The sequence below is a fragment of the Caloenas nicobarica genome, chromosome 5 (genome assembly GCF_036013445.1).
Source record: "Caloenas nicobarica isolate bCalNic1 chromosome 5, bCalNic1.hap1, whole genome shotgun sequence".
In the NCBI taxonomy this organism is placed as follows: domain Eukaryota; kingdom Metazoa; phylum Chordata; class Aves; order Columbiformes; family Columbidae; genus Caloenas; species Caloenas nicobarica.
This window is the reverse complement of record NC_088249.1, coordinates 19,789,799-19,800,984: the sequence shown is the minus strand read 5'-3', so window position 1 is coordinate 19,800,984 and position 11,186 is coordinate 19,789,799. Positions and strand designations below refer to the sequence as shown.

At 45.1% G+C, this 11,186-nt stretch overlaps 1 protein-coding gene across 5 annotated transcripts in view; it reads left to right on the top strand.

The window, feature by feature from the left end:
* Nucleotides 1-1,188: 1,188 nt before the first annotated feature.
* FLRT2 (fibronectin leucine rich transmembrane protein 2) overlaps nucleotides 1,189-11,186 on the top strand; it is a 61,103-nt gene continuing 51,105 nt past the window's right edge. For 2 of the 5 annotated variants that reach the window (XM_065635692.1, XM_065635694.1), the window contains exon 1: nucleotides 1,189-1,573. The gene's annotated coding sequence lies outside the window, so the exon portion shown is untranslated. Of the gene's footprint in view, nucleotides 1,574-3,965; nucleotides 4,698-4,925; nucleotides 5,183-11,186 lie in introns of those variants that run through there. The other 3 variants (XM_065635690.1, XM_065635691.1, XM_065635695.1) reach the window with 2 other exon arrangements.

Below are 11,186 nucleotides of genomic sequence, written 5' to 3'. Positions count from 1 at the left end.
GAGGGAGAAGAATCTTCTGCTTTTTTTACTTACTGTAGGATTCTTCTCCTTCCTTGCCAAGCCTTACCTTACACATTTAATGAAGAAAGCACTCAGGTTCTCCTTCACATGCACCGACCTGCCTCCGTGTCCTTCCCGCTGTATGACCACTGGGGCTCTGGAAGGAGTTCCCGGCAGTCCATCTCACGTCCAGGCACTCAGTGTCGTTCAGCTGCAGTTAGAGGTCCCCCTCCCCACCCCCGCTTTTTTTTTGGAGGGGGGGGAGGGGTAGAGAAAGGTGACAGAAACATCATAATTTACTGAAAATACATAGAAATCAATATTAGAAAACAAATGGAGCTTGCTAATTTCTTTGTTTCCCTCTCTGCATCTTCGTGTTCCAGTGCTACAGCGTTGTCTTGACATCAGGCTCCAGGCTGGTGGTACTGAGTTTAGAAAGCTTTCATGCACTTCATTTCATCTTTCAATGGCACATGGTTTTTCTCTCATTTTCAAGGCTATCTTCTGCTTCAGAGGAAACATGTTCTGACATGCTGGAGTTTGATGGTGGTAAATATTTCCTTTGACTACAAAGTACATGTGTAAAAGGCTTTTTTTTTTTTCATGGAAATATGTTTCTTTCTCGCTTGCTCCTTTCTCTGCTGTTATTAATAACCTGCAAATGAGTTGACTCCGGAGGTCTGAGTGAAATAGCATTTTCGGATCTGTACTTTCAGCCACATCACGCTGAGGAAAGTGCAGAAGCTCTGTATATGCGTGCATGAGAGGGATTCATGCTATGCGTATGACAGTATACATACCAGACTCGTTGGCAAAGTAAGGACCACAGGTGAGTCCCCAAAAGATCTGCTTTGCCGAGAGGATTTTTCCAGCCCCTAACCACAAAGGAGAAGTATTGGGCTCTCCAACTGCTCTCCAGAGTTGGCGGTTCTGATTTGTTTCAGCTGAAAATAACCTAGAAAATGACACGCAAGTCCCCAGCCAAGCAGCCGTGTGCGCTGCGGTTCATTTCAAATAAGCGTTCCCCCATGGGGTGAAGACTCGGTGTCAGTGCGAGAGAAAGGGCTGCAAAGGGTTAAGCCGCTGACTGCTTGCTAGGCAAAGTTTGAGGAAGAATATGTCTGAGGCTGAGTACGCTGCAGCCTCGCGTTTGAAATCTGTCACCCTCACTTAGGAGCTCTGCATCTCTGTTTGTCACCGGTGAATAATGATCACACGGTGATAAGATCGCTCCGTGGCTTTGCGCCGGAGCCGCCGGGGGGAAGAGAAGAAAGGAAATTACGAGGCGTTTAACCACTTTAGCAGGGTGTTCTTCAGTGTCATCGGTGGGCGTCAGGGTCAAACGACCGGCTGGACAACAGCTTGGAAAGAAAATTTCCTTCCTCCTTTCCTTGAGAGAAACCTTGGGTGATGGTGACCATTGGCAGCTATGGGAAACAGAGACCTTGGTGGTGATGCTTAAAACAATACCATGCTGGAGCCCAGCTGTTCCGCCACTTTCTCCCCTTTCCACCTGCCGGACCCTGTGGGCTTTGGGTGACCTACCGAGGAGGACTCACCTCTGCAGAAGCAGGTAATGGCTAGTTAAGTCACTTTCTGGATTAATGCAATTTTGACGTGACCAAAGTGTGTCCTGAATATCTCTCTCGAATTTGGAGTGTGGGCTGGTTGAGGGGCCAGGGACAGAGAGGGGTACAAACATAATTCCACCTAACCTCTTCGAGCTTGTGGGGCATGGCAGGAGCCTGCAGCCTTGCAGAACTTTTTATCATTCCCATTTTTCTCCGTGACTGGGAACATAGGGGACATGTGATCGATAAAGGTCTTCTTTGCCTTATGTGTTGTCGACAGGTTGCTAATATCTGGGACGTGGAGAAAGAAGGGACAGGTGGACAGAGGAGGAGAAAGACTTAAGGGACTTTTTTTTTTTCACGAGAAAATGCACCCGTTGTCCATCAGCTTCGGCAAAGGGATATAAATCATGCGCAAATAAGTGCTCTAAAAATTATGCAGAGCCTTAAAAAAAAATCAAAAACAGGTCTTAAAAAGTCAAAAAGGACCCGGAACAGCTTTTGAAAAATGTGGTTCATTCGCCTTTGAACCCTATGGGATTCCTGATCCTTTCATCCCTCGGCACCAGCTGGGAGCTGCAGGCAGAGACTCAGCTTCAGAGCAACCCGGTCTCTGAGCCGGGGACACGGGCTCTCCCCGAGGGTCTGACCCGTGCCAGAGCCGCTCCCTCCCGGCCGGCTGAGCCTTGCGCAGGGCCCCGGGCTCGCTCCCTTCCAGCCCGGGGGCCTAGAGTAGATCGCGGCCCCCGAGACAACAGTGCCGGAAAGTGAGCGGGGTCTCGTCCTCGACTCCTTTTCCCTCGCCGAGTCTCCTGAGAAATTCCGAGCTACCTGCGTTCTCCCTTCCGCGTCCCTCCCCGCCCCCCTCCCCCCATCACTTCGCGCATCCCCGTAGATGAGGGCACAACCTCTTCTCTGAGCGAGTGGGCAGCGCGGCTCGGGGCTGTAAATACGCGGGGGGGTCTCCTAAACCCCCTTGGAGGGCACGGGGTGGCGGGCAAGGCATATGTTGAGGGGTAGAAGCCGCGGCGAGCACACCGCGGCTGGGCTGACCCTCGCCGGGGCTCCGCGATGGGCTCCTCAGTACGGCTTATTAAGCCTTTGAAGTCGTGAATAATTTAGCTTCCCCCCGCAAGCGAAGGGCGAAGGAGGTGCGGAGACAATGGCGAGTGATTCAGCTTTTGAGGTACGGCTGAGAAGAAAATGCAAGCTAGTGTGCAGACAGGGGTGAGGGGGAAGCAAACCCCGAGGCATTTCAGTTGCCTTTTCTGTTTCCTCGACACATGGCATTGATCAGCTCTCGTCTTCTCCATTCCTCCCCAGCCCCTCTCTTAAAGTGATTCGCAGCAAAAGACGTATTGTGCATTTTCTTCACTTAATGGAGGAGTTCGAGGCAAATTCTCTTCGCACACCCCACGTCCTACCTTGACGGCTGTATCCTGTCACTCAAGTGCATCTCGATATTAAATAGCGTTGCCTTTAAGTGGACTTGTCAGGGCAAAGCAGTAGTTTACTACGGAACCGGGCGGCGAGGGAAGGGTTACCCCGAAACAAGCGCAGAAAGCCCGGGATGCATATAGACACACACATGCACATACATGAACACTCACACGGACTGAATGTGCTCCAGGAGACAGAGAGGGTGGGGGGTTCATAGCGCTTTAGGGCAAAAGGTGGTTTCTCCAGCGGTTTTAGAGTAATTCTGACTGACGATGGAAATCAGACGGAATAGTAAAGGAGGTCTGTCTCTTCCCTGAGGGTTGGACTTTCTTTTATTCCATGTTATGTTTATTCTGTCCTGCTATTGCCTACCTAAAAGTTCGCAGCGACGGAAGGAGAGGGAAAGAAGGAGGTAGGGGAGGCGGGCTTGTCGGTGGCTGCACATGAAATATCGCCATGTTGGTGGAAAGCACGGCTGTAATTATTGCTAGCGAGGGCAGCTCGGGGAGTTTTCCAGCTCACTACCCACCTTCCCTTCCGATACACGCCGACAGTCCCCAAAGCAGCGGGACTGAGACACCCCTGCCGCATAGGGCAGCAATATCCGTACCCTCCTCTCCTGGAGCCCGGGCCCGGCAGGCTCCGCGGTGAGGCGGGGCGGGGGTCCGAGGGCTGCGCAGCCCCTCCCCACCCCCCCCAGGGCAGCAGCGCCCGCTTGGTTTCCCTCGATGAGGAGGGGGTCGAGTCCAAAAAGACGGGGCTCGCTAAACTGTTCTCGGCAAGCAATGGGTTAAAAACGGAATGGGGGGGGGGGGAATGAGGAAAAAAAAGAAGGAAAGAAAGAAAAAGAGAAAACCTAGCCTGACTTTGCCTCTTGGAAAGCTGTAGGTTGCAGCCCTGCCTTCCAAGCATTCTTTAAACTAGAAATGTGGGAGGGACTCCAGGAGAGAGAGAGAGAGAGATGGCTATCAACTGAATTCATTACTGTAAACATCTCCCTGGGGTGTCAGGCAGGGAGGAAAAAAAAGGCACGACTTACATTAGCAGGGAATAGTCAGATCTGAGGCATCATTACTGCTAAGATCAGACTGCAATCCCGGCTGAAGGCAGACGCAGGACTTAGAGCCAGACGTACGCACTCGCACATATACTCACATATATGTGCCCGATGCTTTCTCCGACGTCCAAGTGTCCTGGGTCTCCGCGCCTGCTTCTCATGTGATCCTTTCACCATTTCCAAAGGACAGAAAGAGAAAAAAAGAAAGAAACCCCAAGACCAGGAGTGCAGCGGTCCCTTCTCCTTTATTTTTTACCGGAGAAGGAGGAGCGGCAGGGGAAGAGCGAGCGAAAGCGAGGAGAGAAAGTGCTTTGGGGATGCCAGAGCCGCGGGCTGCGCGCCGGAGGAGGAGGCGGCAGAGAAGGGGGCAGAACGATGCCGCTGCCTCGTGAGGGCGGAGGAAGGCGCGGGAGCCGCGGGGGTCGCTCCGGCGCGGCGGCGGCGGCGGCGGCGGCTGGCGGAGAGCGGGCCCGCGGGGTCGGCCGGGAGCGGCGCTGGGCGGCCGCGGTGAGCGGCGCGGAGGGCGGCGGCCACCACCGAGGAGCGGCGGAAAAGTTTTGGTGTGGGGGGCCAGAGGCTCGGAGGGGGATTATGATCGGTGCCGGCGAGGGATTTCCAGACACTGCCAGGTACAGTTGGTATTTCATTTCTTTCTGTTTTCCTTCCTGGTAATTCTAGCCTCGGGCGGTTTAAAGTCCTGGTGCCCTTTGCCTTCTCTGAGAAGGCAAAGTTAAGGAGCCAGGATCAGGCTGTGTGTCAGAAATATCACCTTCGCCTCATTGGGGATCCGTGTCTGCCAGAGTGCGGCACAGGGCACACACACGCACGTATTTATGAATGGCTGGCGGCAAGTGTTAGGAGGGTCCCCGGGTTCTTTTACGCCAGCGTGTGGGTTCGGAGTGGGACTCGGAGCTCGCAGCTGCAGCGGAATCCCGGATCACCGGCCGCATTTCAGCGCCGAGCGGGCCGGTGCAGAACCCGGCCCCCACCCCGTGGCCCCGCGCTGTGCCGGGCGGGGGAGGGAGAGCCGAGAACTGCTCCTGCTGCAGGGGAACCGGCAGAGCGCCTGTATTAGCACCAACGTCAGTATTATTTGAGAACGGGAACTTTAAAGGTGAGCCTTGCTCGGAAGAGGCTGTCGACTTAGCCCGGCGCTGGCAAGTGTTGAGAGATCGGGGCGAGCTGGGAGCTGCGCCTGGCGGGGGGATCCATCGGATCCCCATCAGCAGCCTCGGGCTCGGCGCTGGTGGTGAGTGGGTGGAAGCGAGGTTAAAAGAATTGGATCAGGACTTCTGAATACAAAAGAGCCCCTCATAGACCTGCTGAGTTAGACGGTGATCTCTGGCAAAATAATAACAAATACTACAGGGGGATGAAGAAAAAAACAGATCGCAAAAAGAAGTCACCTCTCTAAAGCATGAGATAAAACTCCCTAAACGATAAAGAAATCAGCAGCAAAGTGAGAGAGTAAGACTTTCCACCTTCTTTTCGGAGTGGGAATCTGTCAGCAGGAGCTTTTAATTAATTTTAATGGAGGAAATCTGTTTTAAGGCTTACAATAAGCTAATAAATCCAAGGCACAAATCCGTGTAAATTCCTGTACTGTGTGTGAAAGGTACTGATTAGATTTCTTCAGATGCTGCTTTTTGCAATGTAGAGCCCAGCTGAATAGAAAGGGAGAGATTCGTTGCGTAAGGAGTAGGAAAAGATACTAAAGCAAGTCAGACCTCTCTCTTAACACACAGATGTGCACACACACACACGGGCACACAGAAAGACAGGATGTGTGTTAAAGAGAGGTTTATTTACTGCGTCTAACTTAACACTGCTTGCAGGGAAATTAAACCAGTTTAGAGGTTGAGAGTGATTTAGAGGTTGAGACTGATCACTACTTCGTTTAAAAAAAAAAAAAACAACCAAGCAGGCAAAACATCCCCACAAACTTCCATGGACTTAATTCCTTGCTTCATTCACTGGCACAGTCTTTCTCCAAGAGCACCTTTGTATGTTTGAAGTTTCAGAGATATGTGTTCTCTTAGGAGAAAAGCCCACCCTGGCATTTTTTCAAAATACTTAAAGGGTACCATAGCTATACTTCTGTCCACTGTTCTTTCCTTTCTTCCTTTAAAGCATCAATGTATGCAATGTTATCACTGAGACATAATCTTTGCATAATCGACAAGATACAACAGATGTTAAATAAAAGGCATAATTTCTAAGTGACACAAGTGATGTTAAACTGTTAATGTTGATCTTGTTCCTGAAAAATATGTGAGAGGAGAGATTTCAAACATCATTACTATTTGTGGGAGATTTGCTATTTAAACTGTTGTTCTCTATCCTGATATGGTAGTGAGGCAGTTAAAAGTAAGAGTGCAGGCCTGGAGTACTGGAGGTGAGGCAAGTCAGAGCACTGTGTAAATACAGTGTCTGTAAAACTACCTGTGACTAGAACAGTCGTCAGTGTTCTCCAAAGTCCAAGGCTGTAGAGAGAAGTGCTGGAATGCACCCAGCATTCTTAAAAGAGTTGCTTCTCACATACACATACACCCTATATTTTGTATAATATGATGTTATCTGTGTTTGACTTTGAGAGTCTGGATCTAATTTGAGCCACTGTTACAAGTCACATTTATATCCTGGCCTGCTGGATAGTTTGATTTAGGATGTAGACACATCTCCTTTGCGTAACCCTACACCCTCCCAGTTGGAATCTGCATTACATAGGCTATGGTTTCCTTCGAGAATCAAGAATGTGCTTGCCTTTAACTGCTTAAAATAGCAGTACCTAAAATGTAGGATGTTATTAGGGCTGACTTCCCTACCATTCCTGCAGACAGGGAGAGACATAGTTTTACCAAGTCAAGAAAACAAAAAGGAGTTCAAACGAGCATCACTATCAGGCTTTTCCTGTACTGCACTTTCTATTTAAAGGACTAGAAAGAAGGGACATGTAAGATAGTATTGTTTCCAGGAAGGTGAGAGCTTTATTTCTTAATTATTTCTGCTACCTCTTTAATCTCAAAATGAGTTCATTTTTCACTAGATTACTTTAATCTAACTTTCTGGCTTTTACCAGGCGAATTCAAATCTAGTCCATTAGTGACCTCTATCTGTGAGAAGTGTATAGTCACTAATGTTTTTTTCCCTTTTTCTTCTCAATAGGAGATTGGACACACAGGCTATAAATTGTTTAATCTTTTATACCTGAAAGTCACCTATCTTGTCAGGTTATCAATGACATATCCATTACAATGTGATTTCCTAGTGTTTTAAACAGGAAAACAGGAAGAACAAACTCCAGTTCCAAACATGTATCGAGTACTTGGAAAGACCTCTTAATCTATTCCAGCTATTCCAGTGTTAAAATGATTAATGTTTGCAAATATCTGAAAAACAAAAAGTATCCAGAGGTATCGAACATCAGTAATAAAGGACCTGTATGTTCGTCTGATGGTTTAATACTTACTCTAAAGCACGGTGACTGTGTGAAATTTTATTGCCCCTGAGTGCTTACATAATAACTGAAACTTGAGACAAACACTCAGACCAGATATACTACAAGTAGACTTTATAGTAGCAGGGTGTTTAAAAAATTTAAAAAAAAATCCAGCTGTGTCTATATTAGGAATACATGTCAGAGATCAAGGAAAAGGGGGTCTTTATAAACACATGGTCTCTTTTAGGGGATTATTAAACCCAGCTTCCCAATACTAATTTGTGTCTTGTTTATATCCACAGCTCTATTCCATGTTTTAGTTAGTGATTGTAAATGGCAGTTGAGGACTTGGTCAGTGATATCTTTGGGTAGGTGAATAGCATTGTTTGACAGTTCCCAGATTGTAGTTGATTACCTCGGTGCTTGGTAATATGATGTTTTTAGGTGTTGCCTTCCCTCCCCCTTGGGCAGTCTTTTTAGGAGTCTTTCTGCCAGTGCTTTTTATTTATTTCCTCAAGAAACCAAAAGAGCTGGAACTCGCCCGAGGGATATAAAAGTTGCATTTTCTTTTCTTTTGGTAAAACAAATATTTGTATTTTATTTGTCTTTTACCAAAAAATGCAAAAGAAAACAACAACAAGACCCCACTGAAAATCAAAACAAAATGAAAAAACAAAGAATAGAAAACAATAATATATAATTATTATTATTGTAAAGAAGGTTAATTTAACATACACGGAAGATATGAGCTTTAGTTCCCCTACAGCTATGTATAACATACACTTTTCAAGTAATTGACTCCTTTTAACAAAAAACAACCACAAAAAATCATCATTAAAATATGTTTCTTGGCAGGCATGTTTATTCATTTATTTAAAACAACCCCAAACCTTATTCCATAGGTAATGCTCAGGAAAGAAGAGTTTGAAATAAAAAATATTCTCTGTTTAACAAGTCATATTCTAGTCACATCAAACAATATGTCCCAGGAACAGTACAATTTAATCTGATATTTTCAGCCACTAATGAAAGGTGTTGGAACCTTCTTGTATCTTCTTTTTTTTGAAGATGATGATTTACCCAGGGAACAAGTTTTCCCCCTGCCCCTTTGATTCCTTCTTCTGACATGGCTCTTTGAACGGAATCAAAATTAAATACTAGCAACATTTTAAAACAAATCCATTATGCTCTGTTCAGCATTCCTGAAAACCTAATGATGCATTAAAAGGTCTGTAGAATATCACTTCTAAAAAGAAATCTTGTGCTATCAGCTCTACCTAGAAACAATCTTGTGTACATTTTACTTCAAGCTGTAACTGCTTTATTTATTAATTTGTTTTAAATCTTTTTTCGCCTACTGTAATGAGAGGATGTATTTATAACAGCATATGGCACAGAGAATTTTTGATCATTCAAAGATACACTGTCATTGAAACTGATCCTTCAGTCCTTGCAGACAAAACTCAGTAGGCTTTTGATGTACAGGATCAGATCATTGCTAGACTCCGTCCGGCAAAATGATGATTTTACTTTGGCCCCAGGTGAGAGGTGACTTGCTTCTGACAGGCCCTGGTCAGTATTTTGTAAGATCTGCCCCTTACGAAGCAGAGTATTAAAGGTCACAAATAATATTCTGGCTTGACTTTCAAGTCAGTAGGCCACTTTCGTAACACTTAATCACCAGCTACCTATCCACAAGGTAAATTATCATTGTAATTTCCTGCGACAGTTATGGATTAAAGACTGCAGTAAAAAATTTTTGAAGAAAAAGAAGCATTTTGAAAGGTAGTTGGGACAATAATCTGTATATTACTGTAATGGCCTGCAGTCTGGTTTTATAAATCCTGGCCCAGGTGGGGACATATCTTGATGCACAAAATACAGAAGAGGGCATTTTGTTCATTTTATCATAATTCATTTGTGAATATATCACAGTGAAAATGTTTGGATGAAGGGCCAGATGTTCTGCTCTTTTGTCTAAGTTATTTGCTGTGGCTAAGTTGTCACGGGTAATCTAATTATCTTAAAAATGCAAAATCATATAGACATCAAATCAGTTCCTTCTTGAAAACATGCTAGCTATGATTGAATTCATTGAATTCCATAATATTTATTCAGACAAAATTGCCATTTTTTTTTTAATGTCAGGGATCTTGAGGGAGAATTACAGGCAAAAGATTTTGGAATTCCATCTGTCTGATTCATTCGCTGTTCTGCACTTCTTTGTTCAGCAAGGTCTGGGCAGGCCGATGCTCAACACTTCTCTTGTAGTAAACACTAAACTGTATGGAAGTACTACATGACCCATCAAGGGCTGGAAAGGTCAGAGGTCTGAATGAAAAGCCTCACCATCACCTTCTGAGAACTGAGATCAGTGTGTGGCAGTGTCACTCCCAGTTCCTGCTGGCAGCTTTTGTCATTCCTTCATCAAAACTAACAGGGGAAAATTAAACTAAAGAGAAGGGCTTTTCTCAACAGCACTTCCAGTCCTGCACCACTCAGCTGCATGAGTAGCTCACACCTCGCTGAGCTGTTCTGTGTTAGCCAAGAGACACCATGTGGAAAAGCGCTGCCCATGTGGGGAAAGGACACACAGCATGTCCTAGCATGGCTGGGAGCTTTCAGGGGTGTTCATACATAGTTCTCAGTCTTCACACAGGTTGCAGACGATCAAACCGTATTCAAACTGCAGTCATAAGATCATCAACCACAGGCTTGTAGATTCGAAGTCACAAATATTTATTTCTCTTGAGATTTCCTGCATGCTTTTCCTACAGAGAAAAAGAAATGTAATATTAGAACTGTTCTAAAATGGGTATGACATTCACAATGTCAATGTAAATCAATGCAACAAAAAATAAATATTATTTTACACCAACATCTTACTGACAGAATAGGAGATTTAATACACAGTTCTGAAGAAGAAATACAGATTATATATATAAATATATATGCATATATATATAACTTGTGTGTGTTACATATATAGGTAACAGCCTTTTTCTGTAATTACAGAGTTCTCCCTCAGACCTTTCAAATAATATATAATTAATTTTCATTTTAAAAAATTGTTGGTGAATTTCAGGACAAATTAAACAAGAAACAAACCTTATATCTTTCCTCCAGTGTGTTGGAAGTTTCTAAACTGGGTAAAAAACTGAGGTGCTCCCAAGAGGTATTGATCCCAAGGTCAGTGGAAGGGGTCTGTAGCAAGCTTGCCTGTGCTTATGAAATAGAACTTCACAGATGAGAGACTGCTTTTAGAATTAATTTGTTTGATTCCAGACTCAATCCTTCTCTTTTTCACTGGCAAGTTAATTTCACACACACTCTTCTCATGACTAGGGATTACTCATGTGAGTAATAATTCGAATGCCCCAAAGTGATGTCATTTAGCTGTAATTGAAGATGATACAACCCCATCAATTTGTTTCTGGTTATACTAATGTATGTATGTTTTCATTAGTAGTTTCTTCATGTGTATATGGGGGAACAAGCTACGTGGCTACAAGTCATTTAAATATCTAGAATTGCATCCTTATTAGGATTGTAGCAGTACATGTGTTTGTCACGGATGTAGCCTACATAGTTATACCTCTGTAAAAACTAGTTGTAGACTAGGCATTGGATGTGCATATCATTTAATGAATTATGATTTTGGTAAGTGAGGTGGTGCCTG